The sequence below is a fragment of the Tenrec ecaudatus genome, chromosome 15 (genome assembly GCF_050624435.1).
Source record: "Tenrec ecaudatus isolate mTenEca1 chromosome 15, mTenEca1.hap1, whole genome shotgun sequence".
Classification (NCBI taxonomy): domain Eukaryota; kingdom Metazoa; phylum Chordata; class Mammalia; order Afrosoricida; family Tenrecidae; genus Tenrec; species Tenrec ecaudatus.
Window position 1 is genome coordinate 92,655,425 of NC_134544.1, and position 19,871 is coordinate 92,675,295.

At 40.4% G+C, this 19,871-nt stretch overlaps 1 non-coding gene and 1 pseudogene across 1 annotated transcript; one reads left to right on the forward strand and one right to left on the reverse strand.

Moving 5' to 3' along the window:
- The first annotated feature begins 1,705 nt into the window (after window positions 1-1,705).
- LOC142428214 (U1 spliceosomal RNA) lies at window positions 1,706-1,893 on the forward strand (annotated as a pseudogene).
- Window positions 1,894-6,492: 4,599 nt separating this feature from the next.
- Window positions 6,493-6,608, reverse strand: LOC142428296 (U5 spliceosomal RNA). The gene has a single exon (XR_012780220.1). It is a non-coding gene; the product is annotated as a U5 spliceosomal RNA (small nuclear RNA).
- Window positions 6,609-19,871: the final 13,263 nt, after the last annotated feature.

Sequence of the window (19,871 nt, forward strand, 5' to 3'; positions counted from 1 at the left end):
TGCTCCTGACCCAAGCCATTCCCCATTGCATCATATGCTTGTGAAACTTGGATATTGACTAAGGAAAACTAAGAATCAATGCATTTGAATTGTGGTGCTGAAGAGGAACACTTTAACTATCGTCGACTGCTAAAAGGACAAACAGATCTGTATTGGAAGACGTAAGACCAGAGCACTCCTTAGAAGTAAGGATGGCAAGACTTCATCCTACATACTTTGGAAATATTGTCAGGAGAGACCAGTCCCTGGAGAAGGCATTGTGTTTGATAAAGCTGAGGAGTGGCAAAAATAGGAAGCTTTATTTTGTTTTCCTTTAAAAAAACATCATTTTATTGGGGGCTCTTACAGCTCTTACAACATTCGATACATCAGTTGTATCAAGCATATTTGTACATATGTTGCCATCATCTTTTCCAAGACCTCTTCTACTTGAGTCCTTGGTATAATTTTCTCTTTTTTTCCCTCCCTTCTCCATCCTCCCTTCCTCATGAATCATTTATCAATCATTTTTGTTATTATTTTGTATCGTACAATGTCCTTTGTGTCTCTTCACCCACATTTCTGTTATTCGTCCCCTTAGGAGGGGGTGCTATATATCCAACCTTGTGATGAGTTCCCCCTTTTCCCGCTGTCCCGGGCCATTCCCCTACTCTCATGATGTAGCTACTCCCACTACTGTTCCTGAGGGGTTTATCTGTCCTTAATTCCATGTGCCCAGAGCTCTTATCTGTACCAACGTGTGTTCTCTGGTCTAGTCAGATTTGTAAGGTAGAACTGGGTCATGGTAGTCCAGGGGGAGGAAGCATTAAGGAACTAGAGGAATGCTGTGTGATTCATCTGTGATATACTACACCTGGAACCATTCCTTCCTTATAACCCTTCTGTGGGGAGATATGCAATTGATATCCAATTGTCTACAGATGGGCTTTGGGTCTCCACTCCAACCCCTCTTGTTTGCATCGATATAGTTGTTTGTTTTAATCTTTTGATACCTGATACCTGTTCTCATTGACATCTCATGATCACACAGGGTAGTGTGCTTCTTCCATGTAGGCTTATTTGCTTCCCTGCTAGATGGCTGTTTGTTTGACTTTAAGCTTTTAAGACCCCAAATGTTGTATCTTTTGATAGCTGGGCACCATTCACTATCTCCACCACATTTGCTTATACACCCATTTTGTCTTCAGCAATCGTGTTGGGAAGGTGAGTATCAGAGTACCAGGTTATCAGAACAAAGTGTTCTTGTGTTAAGGGAGGCCTTGAGTAGAGACCCAAAGTCTGTCTGATATCTTAATATTTAACATATAAATACATGTACATTGGTCTCTATCCCTTTCATTAAACATTAATATATTTACATATATACATGCCTATAGTGATACTTCTGTAAATAGCTTTTGCGTCCAATTTCTTTCCTCTACTTCCTCTCACCTTCCTCCTATCCCACAATCATGCTCACCCACCATTTGACTCTTGGTAATTCCTCTCGGATACATTGCACTTGCCAGGCATTATACACCCTCCTGTTCCCTGATCTGTGAGTTTGTTGGCTCCCCATTCCCCCTCTCCACCACTTCCTCTGCCCTGTCCCCCAACACAGCTCCCACTGCTGGTTACATTGTTTTCTCTTTGGGATTGTTCATCCTGCTTATTTTATATAGAGACATAGGGCAAAAGAAAAGCAAAAATAAACAAAGCAAAACAAATACTTACCTGGCAGGGGAGATACCATGATCACGAAGGTGGTTTTCCCAGGGCGAGGTTTATTCATCCATTGCATTCCGGATGTGCTGACCTCTGCGATTTCCCCAAATGTGGGAAAATAGACTGCATCATTTGTGGTAGTGGGGGACTGCAGATCAGGTCTGATGAGGTGCCAAGCCCTGTCCCCCAAGTCAGAAGTCTATTTTCAGGATTCCTTGGGGACTTGGTTACTTTGCTGCCCTGTTGCACTTCCTTTTATTTCACCCCGCGGTGTCTGGGGCAAACTGGGCACACTTTCTGCACAGTGTCTCCAGTGCTGTCCCCAGTAGCACTAGGGTTCAGCGAAGGAATCCCATGTCTCCTGGTGGGGCCAGCCACACGGTCCTCTGTGTGGATTGGCTGCTCCAAGCAGGGATGTCGTCCCCAGGGTTTGGTGGGCCATGATGAGATTCTCACTCTCACTCTCACTCTCACTCTTGCTTGTTCTCTCCCTCATAGTTTGGGTCTGGACCTCATCGTGTGGGTCTGGACAGATCAGCAAAGAGCAAGGTTCTTGAGAAGATTGATTGACACAATGGCTCCATCAGTGGGCTCAACCCTGGCAATAATTATGACGACGGCACGGGACCGGGCAGTGTTTGGTTCAATTGTACATTGACTATGGGCCGGAAGCAATTCGATGACACCTAACAACACAGAGCAGATCATGAATCCTGTGTCCTAAGACATCACTGGGTGGGTTTAAACCACCAACCTTTCAGACATGTGTGTACACTTCATCATTTGCATCATGTAGAAACCTCAGTGGCCCTGAGTCTGATTATAAAATCTATCCTTGAGCTTTATCAAAACTCTGGTGCTGGGGGCACCTGTCCGGGTCTTTTTCCCTCCATAAGGCACAGGCGCTTTTACTGCAGGTGAGAATATTTCCTACTTTTACAATACCACTTTTGAATTTGGAAACACCAGGGAAGACTACAAAACCAGTAAATAAAAATGGAGAGATTATCTAGGAAACAGTGAGACAGAGCAGAATCCCCAAACTGAAACCATCTACAACTGCTCCTTGGCCTGATCCTGTGCTCTTCGGGTCCTGAGCTCCCCCTGGAGTCCAGTCTCTTCCCTGCAGAGGAGGTTTGTGTCTGGGCTCTCACTGACTTCCAACATTGTGTCTCTTACATTAATGCATGATCATTTCCTCGACATTCATGCTCTTTCTAATCATCTGCAGAAAGAGAGTGTTCTTAGAGTTGTCTCTGGAGATGGTGAATTGACGCTTTGCTCAGTCTGTGTATAATGTAGTCCCACCAGAATAACTAATGTATACAACCCACTGCAGGCCCTTCACTGGAGCCTGATGGGATCAATGCATTTCACAACTATTGAAGGTGAATCCAGACGCTGCACAGGAGAGTCTCCGAGACACCCCACCACCACCACGACTTTCTCAGATCGCCCACAGATGGTGCTCACACTGGACACCTACAAACACAGAAACACCACGATTAGAGGACACATACACAAACAAATGTACTCGATATTAAACACACACAGCAAGGGTCTACAATGATTACCATGTAAAATGGACAAAGATTGGTGCAAAAGTAGTTTTGTGTATTTGTATTATTAATAGTTATGATATGTATTGATTGAATTTTATATCCTGGATGGCTGTATTGGACTGAACAAAAAATGAAAGCACAACAGAACTGTGGGATTCAACCGAAGAGAACCTTGTGGGCTATTTGTAGCAACAACCACCTGTATAGTGTCGAAATCAAACTGACGTTAATGACCTCATTTTGCATCTAATGGAATTAGAGAAAGATGAGTGTGCCACCGCCCAGGTTTACAGGGGAAGGGGTAGGGGTGCCAGGAAATAATTAATATAAGATCTCAAGTAAATGAAATAGAATGAACACCATCAGTAAGTCAATTAAACAAAAACTGACTCTTTGAGAAGATGACCTCGAGTGATAAATATCCAGTTTTCATGATCATGACAGAAGAAAGAGGATGCAATTCTACATGCTTTCTGAACAACCTCATGCCCACAGCTGTATATATCACAAAAATGGAGGGATTTCTTGGATGGCAAGAAAACCAATAATGTTCCTATGCAAGAAACAAACGATGGCGCCGGTCACCATCATCATGGGTATCTACATCTTAAGAGGGACGAGAGGCTTTTTGCTGGATCTAACTTGGCAACCTTTGCTTCTTTGGACTTAAGCCAATGGCCTGCCATCTGACCTGCCCATTTTGGACTCATTTTCCTGTCTAGTCACAAACCTGACCTGCCAACCTGCCATTCACCCTTCTCCGCAGCCTGTGGTGTTCCTGCCCATCCTGGGTTCGTTAGCCCCTGAAGTGTAACTTCATGTAATTTAGTGGCAGTGTAATTTAGAGTCAGAAAGGGGAACTATGATTTTGGTTTGTGATCATTAAGACTCCTTTAACCTGTGAACACATTTTTTAGAGTACTGACTGCATAGCAGAGTGGGTGAGTTTGATCATAAGCATTAGATAGATATTTTATTTATTTGTTTAAAAGATAATTTGACTGGGGGGCTTTTACAGCTCTTATAACATTCCATATATCAATTGCATCAAGCATATTTGTACATATGTTGCCATCATCATTTCCAAAACATTTTCTTCTTGAACTCTTGGTATTAGCTCTTCTTTTTCCCCTCCCTCTCCCACCATCCCATCCTCTTGAATTCTTGATCAATTATATATTGCTTTTATTATTTTATATCTTACACTGTCTCTTGTCTCCCTTCACCAACATTTCTGTTATGTATCTCCTTCGGGGGTTGGGGAGAGCTATACAGCCAACCTTGTGATAGGTTCTTCCTTTCTCTCCCTCCCTCCTCCCCAACCATTCCCCTCTCCTCATATTGCTACTCCCATTACTGTTCCTAAGGGGTTTATCTGTCCTGAATTCCCTGTGTCAAGAGCTCTTATCTGTACCAATGTGTGTTCTCCAGTTTAGCTAGATTTGTTAGGTAGAACTGGGGTCATAAAAATTAAAAAAAAAAAAGAGGGACAAGAGAGGATTCATTGTGAGCTCTCACACCACAAAGGTTGGTGTGTGTAATGTAAAGCTTATAGAGTGAAAACTACTTACAAAATCATATATAACAATAAAGTACATGTCTCAGAGCTCTGTTTTCCCTTGAGAGTGCTTGTGCTTCTCTGAGTCTGAGGGAGAACTCTTGCCCATATTCTCTACTCATCTGCTTCTAAATATCAGAGGACATGAAAATGCAGCTCTCTGCCACTGATAAACCAGTCAGACCCCCTGATGTGGGAGATCTCAGAGGACAGTCCCAGTCTCTGGGGTCTCTGGTGTTACCATTTCTGCCCAGAAGCTAGTCCACAAGACTCATAATGAATTTTACACCAAACGTGGCATTCATTCTGGCCATTTTACATGGTAATTGTTGTACACCCTGCTGCTGTGTGTATAATTGTGAGTGCATTTGTTTGTATGTGTGCCATCTAATCACGGTGCCTCTGTGTTTGCAGGTGTCCAATGTGAGGTGAAGCTAGTGGAGTCCGGGGGTGACCCAAGAAAGCCTGGGGGGTGGTCTTCATGAAGTATTCAGTGATTTCTTCATGAAAGCGAGAATCGAGCAGGGCCATGTTTTAAGAACTAACTATTCTTGGATTGGGGCAAGAACTAAGTAGGAGCCCAAAATCCATATGCTAGCCCAGGGGTCCTCAAACGTTTTAAACAGAGGGCCAGTTCAAGGTCCCTCAGACCCGTTGGAGAGCTGGACTATAGTTTAAAAAAAAAACAAAAACAACTATGAACAAATTCCTATGCACACTGCACATATCTTATTTTGAAGTAAAACAAATGGGGCAAAAACACCCGGTGGGCTGGATAAATGTCCTGGGCGGGCTGCATGTGGCCCACGGGCCGTAGTTTGAGGATGTCTGTCAGCTAGCCCATGGGTTTAATAACTCTGATTTACTTTTGCGGTCATGTTATGATAAAACCAAAACCCCAAACAAACAAAAACACACAAAGAGCAGAAAGAAACAAAAAAGCAAAGAAACAAAAGAGAAAATCATTGTCAGTCTTCCTCTAGGGTATAAGGCAATTGCACTGATAAAATTCAGCAATTTATTAAATGACAGATGTTTTCCCCCAATCTATGGGCCCTCATTTTGCTCTCCTGATAAAATCATTTTTTAAATTAAAAAATAATTTTTGTTATTGTATTTGCAATACATAATTTTGTTGAATACTGCCAAAAATGTTACAAACTTTTAATCCTCATTGTATACATTAATGAAATGAATTTCAGAGCAGTTAAGTATCTTGCATGTGCTTACATAACTTATAAATAGCGTGTATGAGATTGAAAACTAATGCATTCTGATTCTAAAAATTATTCTAACTTCCAAGTCTACATAACTAAGCTGTCAAGGCAATTCTGGCGAAGTTTCTTTATTTATTTTTTTTTATAAATTATTTTATTGTTCTTACAGCCCTTCTAACTGTAAGAACAGTTGATGTATGGAATGTCAGAAGAGTTCTTACAGCTCTTCTAACATTCCATACATCAATTGTATCAAACATATTTGTGCATATGTTGCCATGGTTTCCAAAACATTTTCTACTAAAGCTCTTCTTATAAAACCCTCTTTTTCCCCCTCTCTCCCTCTTTGATCAAATATATATATCTCCTTTGATCAATTATATATATATATCCTTTGATCAAGTATATATATATATATATATATATATATATACATACAATTTTTTTAGTAAGCCTTGTAAGTTCATGGCCTCAAAAAATTAGTTTATGACTCAGAATTGTTCCTCTCCATGGAAATCTTTAGTAAAAGGCAAAAGATTTATACGATCTGAAGAGAAACCAGAGTATGCTCAATTATATTTTGTTATTGTTAATTTGTATCTTACACTGTCCGTTGTCTCCCTTCACCCACATTTCTGTTATCATCCCCTTTGGAGGTGGGGCGGCTATATATCCAGCCATATGATAGGTCCCCCATTTTTTACCCTTCCCCCTACCTGATCATCCACCTAGCCTCATTACATCACTACTCTCATTATTGTTCCTGAGGGGTTTATCTTTCCTGAAGTCCATGTGTCGAGCACTCTTAGCTGCACCAATATGTATTCTCTGGTCTATCCAGATTTGTAAGGTAGAACTGGGTTACGGCCTTGCGGGTAGGGAGCGAGTATTCAAGAACTAGATGAATGATGTGTGATTTGTCGGTGCTATACTGCACCTGGGTTGAATCATCCCTTCCTTATACTACTTCTGAGGGTGTGGGTGGTATCCAATTATCTACAGATGGGATTTGGGTTCCACTCCAACCCCCCTCTCTCAAATCAATATAATTGTTTGTTTTGGATCTTTTGAGACCTGATGGCTGATCCCATCAACACCTCATGATCACACAGGCTGGTGTGTTTCTTCCATGTGGGCTCATTTGCTTCCCTGCTAGATGACTGCTTGTTTGACTTGAAGCCTTTAAGACTACAGACGTTATATGTTTTGATAGCTGGGTACCATCCGCTCTCTTCACCACATTTGCTTATGCACCCATTTTGTCTTCAGCAATTGTGTCGGGAAGGTGAGTATCAAAGAGAGCCAGGTAATCAGAACAAAGTGTTCTTGGGTTAAGGGAGGCCGTGAGCGAGGCCCAAATTCCATCTGCTATCTTACACCTTTTCATATAAATATATGTTCATTGGCTTCTATTCCTTTCATTATAAATTAATATATTTACATATCTATAGACCCATAGCTATACCTCTATAAATAGCTTTTGACTCCTATTTCTTCCCTCTATTTCCTTTCACCTTCCTTCTATCCCACTATCATACTCACCTTCCATTTGGCTCTCAGTATTTCCTCTTGGATACATTGCTCTTCATAAAACCCTACTCGGGATTATACACCCTCCTCACCATCAATTTTAGATCTCTTGTTTTTCCCTTTGTCTATGAGTTTGTTGGCTCCCCACTCTCTCCCCCCCCCATCTTCTTCCATGTCCCCCCTGAACTGCCGGTCCTGTAGTTTCTCTTTGGAATTGCTCATCCTGCCTATCTTATATAGACAGACAGAGGGTGGAAGAAAAACCAAAACATAATAAAACAAAAACAAAGCAACAACAAAAAATAATAGATAGTTCCAGGTCTGTCTGCTGACCCTAATGTATTTTTTCCGATCAAGTCTGAAGAGGTGACAAGCCCTGTACCCCAGGCCAGAAGTCTATTTTCAGGATTCTTTGATGACTTGGTTATTTTGTTCCCCTTACTGTCCAGGTACACTCCCTTTGCCTCTCACCCCACTGTGCATGGGGCATATCAGGTACACTTTCCTGCACAATGTCTCCAGTGCTGTCCCCTGTACTGTTATGGGTCAGTGATAAAATGTCTTGTCTTGTGGTGGGGCAGGCCCTACGGTGCTCTCTATGCTCTGAGCATGATGTCGTCCCTGGGGCTTGATGTGTCATGATGAAGTTCTTTCTCTCTCTCTCCCCCTTAGTTCGGTCCTGTGTGGTCTGGACAGAGCCACCTCTCTCCCCAGGCTATATCTTCAGTGTTGTCCTCTGTATTGCCTTCTGGGGAGACGGTCAACATAGATCGACTTGGGTTGTTCTTACAGCTCTTATAACAATCCATACATCAATTGTATCAAGCACATTTGTACATACATTGCCATCATTATTTACTAAACATTTACTTTTTATGGACACCTTAATATCACTTCCTCTTTTTTCTCTCCCTCCCCCAACACCCGCGTGACTCTTTGATAAATTATGTATTATTATTTTCTTATCTTACACCGACCATGTCTCACTTCCCACAGTTTCTGTTGTTTGTCCTAGAGGGGGTGTGTGTGGTTTATGTGTCAATCATTGTAATCAGTTCCCTCTTCTTCCCCTCCTCTTCCCACCCTCCCACCACCCTCCTGGTATCGCTACTCCCATTCCTTTTCTTGGATTCCGTGTTCATGGGCTCTCATCTCTTATATGTACCTGTGCACATGCTCTGGTCTAGCCCGCAGTGAAAGGAAGGACTGGAGTCATGATAGTGGGGAAAGAGGAAGCATCAAGGAACCAGAGGGATATTGTGTGTTTCATTGGTGCTATTTTGAGCTGTGGTTGACTCATCCCTTTCCTTGTGACCCTTCTGAATAGATGTCCTATTGTCTACAGATGGATTTTGTGTCTCTGCTCTGACCATCCTGGCATTCTGTGATGCTCACACTCCCAGCACAATTTCTGAACACAAAATGGGCACATAAGCAAGGGTGGTGAAGAAATCGGATAGTGCCAGGCTATCAGAAGATATAGCATCTGGGGTCCTAATGACTTGAAGTTAAACAAGCAGCACTCTAGCAGAGAAGCAACTAACCCACATGGAAGAACACCATCTGTGCTATCATGAGGTGTCCACAGGATCAGTTGACAGGCAATAGAAAACCCCAAACAAATAAAAAACCATATTGTTGAGAATGAGGGGTCACGTTTATGATATCATTTAAAATACCATGGCTTGGGTCAGGTACACCATATTCCTCAAGGTAATATTTTTATTATTAATATTTTAAAGATATATTTTGAAGCAGATTCACCAAACGCAATATGTCATTAAGTTCGGTTTGAGTTGATTTAGTTTAGTCTAGTCTAATTTGATTTAGTTTAATTTAGGACCCAATTGCAGTAAAATCCTGAAGAACTTCATTTTTTACTATTTTAAGTGGGTAAATACATAGAACACTTAAAATGCTTATGTAGGAGATGTTTGTTTCATTTTCCTCATTAACTTTGTTCATTAAATCATTTATTATAGTGGTATCAATTCAGGGATATTAATTGTATCCTTTACATTTAAAAAAATTATTTTATTGGGGCTCATATAACTCATCGCAATCCATACATACATCAATTGTGTAAAACACACTTATACATTCGTTGCCTTCATCATTCTCAAAATTTGCCTTCTGCTTCGGTTCCTGGAAGCCGATTTTCCTTTTTATCCCAACCCCTTTCCTCCCCACTCACCCCTCCTGTATCCTTTATATTTTTATACAATTCTAAGTTATATATTTTATTGTTCATAGTTGTCCAGATTTTTGATGTATTGAGAACATTTTCATTTCATATTAGGCATTTCCAGTTATGTCTTTTACAATGACACTCTGCAATTTTTCAATGATGTATAATGATTTCATAACTTGGGGACACATACCCATGGTAATGACCTTTATAAAACAGAAAACATTGCTGTGTGCACTTTATTTTGCTTTTAGATTTACAGTCGTTGATCACCTGAAAGTTACTTATGTTAGTATGCTGCCCTGTACCACCCTCAGAGTTGTTCTATTCATTTCAGTAGGAACATTTTTAATAGAGTTTTGCTTTCCATCTTGAAATGCCCTAATTATTTTGTAATGTATACAATTATATTAACTCTGTTGTAAAGTTTTATCTTATATTTGAAATAAAAATGTCATATTTCCAACCTGGCAATAACAAGTAGAAGAATTTAACTGCTGTTAACTTACATACATTACCTATTGAACACCAATTCTCAAGAGTCTTGGCAAAGAGTGCATTGGGAGGAATGGTTGAGGAGTTGAAGCAGGCCTGAACTCAGTCTTCCAGATATCAGCATTTTGGGATGCTAGTTTAGCGGTTGATTTTCCTTCTTCCCTCTTTTCATAGATTCCCTGGTTGAGTAGTGGTTATGCATTGGGCTGCTAGCTGCAAGTTCAGCAGTACAAAACCACCAGCTATTCCATGAAAACAGATGAGGATTTCTACTCCTTTAGAGAGTTACAGTATCTGAAACACTCAAGGACAGTTCTTCCCTGTCCTATAGGGTCACTTTCACTTGGCATCTATGCAATGTCACTGAGTTGAGTTTGGTATATTTCAACTTATGGATAAAAGCACTTTATAATTACTGTGCATAGTTTATGTAGCTTTATTTTTAAATGATTTGAGGAGAATGGCAGCTTGATTATATTATAAAATTATATTCGCTGTTGTGAAAAAGCTGCCAGATTGTTCTAATGTGACGGTAACATTTGGTAGTTTCTGGCACTCTACATCCTCACCAGTCTTTCATGGTATCAGTCTGTCTTTTGAAGCAGAAGCACAATAGTAAACTTGCGTTACTAATTTATTGACCATTTAACTTGCAATTCTTAATGATAGTTGATGGACCACGACATTCCACATGCTTGCTTGCTAACTTTGAAGACATCAGATCAGATCTCCCCATTTCATCAATTTTGTAATTCGGATTTTAGCTAATTATGTAGTGTCTTTCTTTGAAAATCATTCAGAATGTGGCACTCCTCAACAGCTCATCATCTTCTATTCCTGGATGACATTCACGGAGTATAGAGCCCAGCCACTTTAGTAAACTATTTAATCACTGATGCTCAAGAGGGTCTTCTATTTAAATATAAAAACAAAATCATTTAAATGAAATATTCCCGATATAGTTGCACACTCAGGATAAAATATAGGCCCCATGTGCTGAAGCGAGATCTTTGCTTTAACCCTGGCATAACTCCCATCTTGCAGCCTTAGGCAGCATGAGAGAGTATATGTGGGAGTATATATGAGTACAGTCTCAGAAGCTGATGTCTTACCCAGCAATAAAGATTGGCAAGGAGGCACTGCATTGGCCAGCATTAGACCTTCTCTTTGATGCCAATGTTTTCATCCCAAAGTCATGAAATAACCAAGTAGTTGTCATTTTAAGCTGCAAAGAACTATGCCTGATTTCTCTACAACAGTAGAAAACTGGATAATTTTGATAGCCCTTTCATTGGGCCCCTATTTTTCTACAATTTCCAAGTTCCAAAAATTGGAAAGTTCTGTGGGTATATTGATTAAATTACTGACCATGATTTGGAGCAGTGGGAAAAAACAAAAACAACATATGGATTATAGAGCCCAAGCAACGCTTCTTCAATGTGGAAGGAAACTGCCAGCATATACGGGTACTTTGTAGCACACGTGATAAAAACGTTATTTACAAAGGGTTACTGTGGGAGTTATATAATCATTTGTCAAGTTGATGATTAAGAATGTAGGGGTGGAGTCTAGCCTGTCAATCAGATCATAGCCAATGCGGCTTCTGTGTGGGCATGGCCTTCTCATGAGAATTCTGGGAAATCCAGTATTTCATCCTTGGAGGCAGGAAAGACTCTTTCTCACTACTTCACAGCTTGGGAGACACCGCAGCTGAGAGGACAAATTGACCCATCCCGTGCAGCCCTGGGTGCTGGGGAAGCCATTCTGAGACCCCTGCCAGAGCTGTTTCCAATGACACTGGATGCAAAGACTTGCTACCCACTGGCCTGTGATCTTCTAAATTCGGCATCATTGCATGTGTTTCGTGAGTATGAAGAGGACTTTATAGATTGCTGTTGGACATATAGGCTAATATCAGACTTATGGACTTGATCTGGGCTGGGCTGGGCCATTTTCTCAATGTTCAATTGCTCTTGTATATAAATCTACTTCTTATACACACAGAGATGAAAGTGACCTGGACTGAAAAAAAGAAAAGAAAGAAAGTGACCTGGACTAATGAGCAGAGATGCACATAGTCAGAATCTTAAATTGTTCAGACACCCACCAACACCAGATGCCATGAGATGGCAGGCAGTCTGCTGCAGTGACTGGGATCAAGTGATTACATTCCAGCCTACATGAGAGAAAATACTCAATTCCGTGATCTCCAACTGACAACTGGGAAACTGTCCTGTGCTTGAATCTCGGGATATTGACTAAACCTCTGGGTTTTTGTTTTTTACCAAATCATTACTTATTCCCCTCAGCAGAATCTGCTCAAGAGAAGCCATGTGAGTTCCACTCTTTAATTGTATTTCAACCTTTAAAAAATTAGAATACATTAGAGATTATACAGTGGTTAGAAGTAAGGAGGAAAATGGATGAGGTCAACCCTCGGTCTGGAACTTTTTGCAGACATTGATATGAGGGATAAAAACGAAGTGGAAATCTGAATGGGAAATAAACTTTAAAATAGCACGTTCAAAGATAGTGCCACTGCTTGCACTGTCAAAAGTATGGATAATTTTCCAAAATGGATGAATCTGTAAGCTTGGTTAATTAATTCAAGGTGAGATCTCTGAGCAGTTATTCAGTGGCCATGCATAACTCGACAGACTGAGCAGGAATGTTCAGGCTTCAGAAGCACCCATTTCACCTGGGGAAAGGCCACTTCAGTGGCCATGACAAGCCCTAAATGTGGAGGTAACATTCTACCCTTGGTCTGGGAAAGCCAGCACATCTTCAGGCAGTGCTGTAGCTCCTCTGGAAAAGCAGAGTTGTGGTCAAAGACGCTGTTGCTCTGTGTTCTTCTGTGCCTGGTGACAGTTCCCCAAGGTGAGGGTCTCAGATAGCAAAGCTGGTTTATGGGGCCTGTGGTGAGTGCATGTGACTGACAGGAACTTCTCTCTTTATTTCTAGGTGTACTGTCCCAGGTGCTGCTTCAGGAGTCTTTTCCAGGTCTGGTCAAGCACAGTCTATTGTTCTCCCTCACCTGTATGGTCTCTGGTTACTCCATCACCAGTAGCTACTGCTGGAGCTGGCCCCTGGGGAAGGGTCTGCAGTGGTGGGGCCACATATGCTATGGTGGTGATACATAGTATCACTCATCCTTCTGAAGTCCACTCTCTAATCTCCAAAGACAATTACAAGAACCAGTTCTCCCTTTAGCTGAGTTCCCTGACTGTACATGACACAGTCCTGTGTTATGTGCAAGGTACACATTTTGGGGACTCAATGTGAGCCCAGACACAAACCTCCCCTGAAAGAGCAGCAGGAGGCACTAAAGACCCAAAACATCACAGGTCCCTGCCCTAGAAAGGCACAGAAGAGAAATCAGAAGGATTTCCTGTTGGAGTCTGCATGTTCTCTAACTGGCTCTCAGCATCTCCAGCGACAGATTTCACTTTTCATTTCTTCCCTACATTTTCTAATCATCACTGCTAACTTGAAAGGAGGAACTAGTAAACTAGTAAACTCTGCTTGCAGTAGAAATATATACATGACTCTGACCCTTCATTATTTTCCTAAATGACCCATTTTTTTTGACAAGCAGATTATCATGATCATTCTCATCCTACCTGTCACGTAAAAACTGTTGACAATGAATGGAAACACAGGCACATAGACACTCATGAGTGCAATGCATGGTTTAAAATTCCTTGAGCTCCAAGGATATAGAGTATTTATATTCCAAATGTGTTGTGAAGGCACTATTTGTTTTTTTAGCATTAATTTTGGACTGGTATGTTAGATTAGGTGTTTTTCTTTTCTTAAAAATCATTTTATTGGGGGGCTTGTACAACTCTTATCACAATCCATACATCCATCTATTGTCTCAAGCACATTTTTATATTTGTTGCCATCATTTTCAAAATATTTTCTTTCTACCTGAGCCCTGGGTAGCAGCTTCTCATTTTCCTCCTCTCATTCCCCCACCCCACTCCATCATGAACCCTTAATAATTTATAAATTATTATTACTTTGTCATGTCTTACTCTGACTGATGTATCCCTTTACTCACTTTTCTCTTGTCGGCCCCCTAGGAGGGGTTATAGGTAGACCATTGTGATCGGTACCCCATTTCCCCGCACCTTCACCTTCCCCTCTTGGTATAGCTACTCTCAATATTGATCCTGTGGGATTTATCTGTCCTGGATTCTCTGTGTTTCCAGCTCTTACCTGTACCCGTGTACATGCTATGGTCAAGCCAGATTTGTAAGGTAGATTTGGGGTCATGATAATGGGGGGCAGGAGAGGAAAGTTGTATGTTTCATCGGTGCTATACTCCACCCTGACTGGCTTGTCTGCTCCCAGCGACCCTTCTGTAAGGGGTTGTCCAGTTGCCTTCAGATGGACTTTGGGTCTTCACTTTGCACTCCCCGACAGTCACAATGATATGATATTTGTTCTTTGATGCCTGATACCTGATCCCTTTGACACCTTGTGATCACACAGACTGGTGTGCTTCTTCCATGTGGACTTTGTTGCTTCTCATCTAGATGGTCACTTGCTTATCTTCAGGCCTTTAAGATCCCAGATGCTATATCTCTTGATAGCCAGGCAATATCTGCTCTCTTCTCAACATTTGCTTATACACCCAGTTTGTCTTCAGAAATCATGTTGGGAAGGTGAGCATCATGAAATGCCAATTTAATAGAACAAAGTGTTCTTGCATTGAGGGAGTACTTGAGTAGAGCCCCAATGTCCATCTGCTACCTTAATACTAAACCTATAAATATACATACATAGATCTATTTCCCCATCATCATAAATATATTTACATATGTACATGCCGGTATTTAGACCTCTAGAAATGACCTTTGCCTCCTAGCCCTTTCTTCTATTTCCTTTTACTTTCCTCTTGTCCCACTATCATGCTCAGCCTTCATTTGGGTTTCAGTAATTCCTCTTGGTTACATTGCTCTTGATCAAGCCCTACATCCTCATTGCCATAGATTTTAGATAACTTCTTGTTCCTTTGTCCCTGGCTTTGATAACACCCATTTTTTATGCCCTGTCTCCCTATGTCCCTCCCCTGGAATCATCATTCCTGTTGTTCTCCTCCAGATTAGATGGTTTTCATTAATAAGTATAATTCAGTGCCATTTCACTTATGGGTAATGTTTGTTTAATCAACACTACATACACAAACTTTTGTATCTTATTTCTTCTTACGTAAACTTCTGGTAGTTTTTTACCTTGCAGCATTGCATTTAATTTGAACTATAAATTTACTAGTAAACATTTATTTAATACCCTTTAAAAAATTAAATGTATTAGGACAAAATTAACATAAGCACGTTCTTTTTATCTGTATCTCCCACCCATCAGTCAGTTCTAGTACTGTTATGAAAACACTCCTTTGTTTCTTCATTTTCTGGTGACTTGAATACTGCTTTGGTTCTGGAAGCTATAATATGGTTCACTGTTGGAGAAATTTAATGGCTTTCCTTTAGTAAGACAGTCTAGGAAGAACTCATGATGATTTCTCTTCAAAAATTAGCTAATGGAAACTTTACGGGTAGCAATAGAACATTATCCAGTATGCTGCTGGAAGTTGAGCCACCAGTTCAGAATATTTTCAAAATATAACATGGAAAGTGCTGCTTCATCAAGGTAAGGTTACCCTTAGTGACATGGATGGAGAAAGGGTTTCAGGACTTTCATTGCTGATGCTATAGCACTAAAGTGAGAAGCTATAGTATAAATGACAACATTATGGGCATTCCGTAGACGTAGAGAAATACCAGAAAGAATGACCCACTCTGGGACATCAAGGTGAGTTGGCACAAAGAATTCCACAGAGACAATGTGGTAAATTCTGCATTATTGAGCAGTGATAGAAGTCTTCAGAACTTGTGAGGAGTCATTTAAGGTACAGCCATTCACCTGTCTCTTCCCCCAAACAAATTAGAGTCGAGATGACCACAGACTAAATCCAGTGGAATAGCGTGGATACACTGAATCCAATGAAATAATGCACCACCCATAAATCAGCCTACAAAATCCTGAGGCCAGAAGAAGAAGATGCTATCTGGCTACCATTATCGACCTACCTAAAAGGGGTCATGAGAAATAAACAAACAAACAAATAAATAAAAGGGGTAAAGGTTCAAACTTCACATTAGGGATGGGTTAACTAAATGTTTGCAGGCTAATAAAATGTTTGCAGGCCAATTATAGCAGGCTAACTTTTAAGATAATAATTTTGTATCTCCCACAAATAAGGTCATAAATATAAAAATGGCCCTTCGAAAGATACAACAAAAACATTTCCCTACCCTTACCGTAGGAGGCCTGGATAAAGTGGTGAAATATGTAGAACACCATTTTAAAAAGACAAGGCTTACTGGTTGGAGAGAGACTAGTGGAATCCGTGAGAGATTAGACCTCAGTAAGCCTTCAGGCTTGGGACATATCTCATTCCAGTTGCTCAATGTTTCACTGAACCGTAGATAGCATGGTGAGAAATAAACAAACCACTAGGGAACACACACTCAGGATGATTGACCATTTGAAAAAAAAATGGCAGCATTTATCCAAGTACAAAATACTCTGCCAGAGAAGTAGTAAAAACAAAGTAATACAAATTGGAAACCAGGGGGTAAGTGGGAGAAGTGCTATTGTATTGTGGGGATTACAATCAATGACATAAAACAACATGGGTATGGATTTTTGAGAGGAAAGCAGATTTGCTCTGTTAACATTCCTCCAAGTCAAGGTAAAAACTAAATAACACAAGATGCTAAAGAAATTAATGTCTATAAAATAAGACTGTGGAATTATGAAGTATGCCTCCAATACACTTGGAATTTCCATAAATCACTAGAATGCTGAATATTGATATCTTGGGTATGCAAAACTTTAAGTGGATGTTTAAATGGATTGATGTTTTGGGGATCCATAATTCTATGGTTTACTGTTTCTGGAATGAAAAATTGAAGAAAAAATGATCTTGTATTCATTATCCAAATCATTTCATCCTGAAATACAACGTTCAAAGTCAGTGAAAAGTTAATATCCATAGGCTGCCAAGGAAGACTAATTTAAAGTTTACTGAAGTTTAAGATGAAAAAATGAAAAAATTTAATGAACTGCTGCAGTCTCATAATTAATTAATAATTAATCACATGAAAAATCAGGAGTCATAATTAATTAGTCATAATTAATCACATGAAAAATCAGGAGGCACTATAATTTCCATGAGTGATTGAAATACAAAGTTTTTAGAAAGTTGTCACAAAGTTTCAAAAGTTGAAAAATACAGCTTTGTTGATTGGATATTAGGGATTGCATGATAGATAGAATTCTTCATGACAAGTAATTTATTAATCACAAGCCTTACTTTTAAATACTCCACCACATGGATGTGCAAACAATCAGAGATCTACTAGATCAAATATGAGTATGTTGTGTTTCCTGAAGGATCGTTTAACTAGCATACCCTCCCGGACAGAAACGCTGAGGAGACAGCTCTCACACCATGGACTGGATCTTGAGAATCCTCTTCCTGGTGGTGGCAGCTACCGGGAAAGAAGTCACCGGTCTCAGGGAGGAGGAAGTGGTTGTAGCTACTCTAGATTGATTTTGTCCACCTGTCTTCACTCAACAGGCATTGACTCTGAGGTCCAGCTGGTCCAATCTGGTGCTGAAGTGAAGAAGCGGGATGCTTCAGTGAAGATCTCCTGCAAAAATTCTGGATACTCACCAGTTACCTTATTGACTGGGTGAAGCAGACCCCTGGACACAGGTTTGAGTGGATGGGAGAGATCTACACTAGTAATGGTGGAACAAGATACCCACCAAAGTTCCAGAGCAGAGTCACCATGACCAGGGAAACATCCATAAGCACAGCCTGCATGGAGCTGAAAGGTCTGAGTTCTGAGGACACACCATGTATTACTGTATGAGGGGCACTCAGTGAGATAACCCAGTGAGACAGCTGTGCTGGGCTCACAGAAGATAGTCAACCAAGGTACAGGCTGCCAATTTTTTCAGATGGGTAATCAAGAGAACAAAAAGAAAACCAACAAACATGTATTTACTTAAATTGTTTGAGACAGTGCCCAATGCATGTTCCCCAAAATCAAAATTTAGGGAGGCAGGAGAGGGATGAAGGTCCCTTACTGATTTATTTATTTTCCCATTGGGTAGAAGAGCCTAGCATCCAGTTGGAGCCAGTGAGCTTGGTAGCAAAGCAGATTCTGTATGCAAGGGTTTATTCCAAATAAAATGTATATGCATATGTTTGGTCAATCAGTGGATTGCTGCAAACAAGTTCTCTAAGCAATACAGTTGTCTTAGTTTCCTTAGAGAGTCTTTAAAAAAGAAAGAAAGAATGAAAAGCACGGTCTGTGTTTTGTACTGTGTGGAAGAAAAGTATTTTGAACCGAAGGCTATTATCGCGTATTTAAGAAACTCAAGGGGACATGAAACTTTGGCTGCTCGATATAAAATAGTGGTTTTTAGATGAATTGAGCATTTTAAGGAAGGTCTTGAAGATCTCAAAGATAGACTCCAAGTAGAGGTCAGATCAGAAGTTTATGGAGAATGGTGGGACTGCTTTTATTTTTGTTTGTTTACTTATTGTTGTACAGGTTATATCTTGTGTCATTTCTGGGTGGGCATATGGTTGTCATGGGGCTAAGGATTAATCCTTCTAAGAAAACTGAAAATTGCATTGGTGAGAAAAATGTCAATGATGATTGACTTTACATCACAACACAAATCATGTCAATGCTTTGAGAGTAGTAAAGGTTATCCTAAGAAATTTTATTGTAAGAGACTCTGCCATGTTGGGTGAGCTGAAAACTGTCCAAATACCTATTATTAGGAGACTGTATAAAGAAACTCTGATACATACACACAATAGAATACCATGCATTTCTGAAAAACAGGGATGGCATTATGAAATACCACATGATGTGAAGGGACTTGGGAATCATTATGCTGCATGCAGTTAGTTGATCACAAAAGGACAAATATAGTATGTGTCCACTAATGTTTGATGAACACCAAGATGAAGGAAGGCTTTTACCCTCAGGGTGTGCAATAGTCTGAGCTGGTCTCCCAAGCAACAAGATAGAGAGCCTGCCAAGTGCTCATGGGACATAAATCACCTGCTTTATGTGTACGTGTTACAAACCTCTCTGACAGAGGACATTTCATCTCAACTGGGGTCAGATTTTCAAGCAGGGGCTAGAAGATCATTCAATTGCTGCCATACAACATTGTGCTAAGGTCACTCAAAATCAGTAGACACATCTACAATACTGGATTGAGACTATACTTGTGTAGTCTTGGGATCCAATCCCAGTAGCCACAAAGTCAAGGGAATAGAAAACAATATTGGCTAAATGTGTGTTAGAAACATCTGCAACTTAAATGGTCTTGAATAGAAATTATATGACTTTGGCTACAAAGGATTATCTTCCCAAGCGACTGCTGGCATTGGAGCCTCTGCTCATTTGGTTAACTTTGCCATGGTTCTCAACCTGTGGATCATGACCTCTTTGGGGAATCGAACGACCCTTTCACAGGGGTCACTTAAGACCATCAGAAAACACGTTATGATT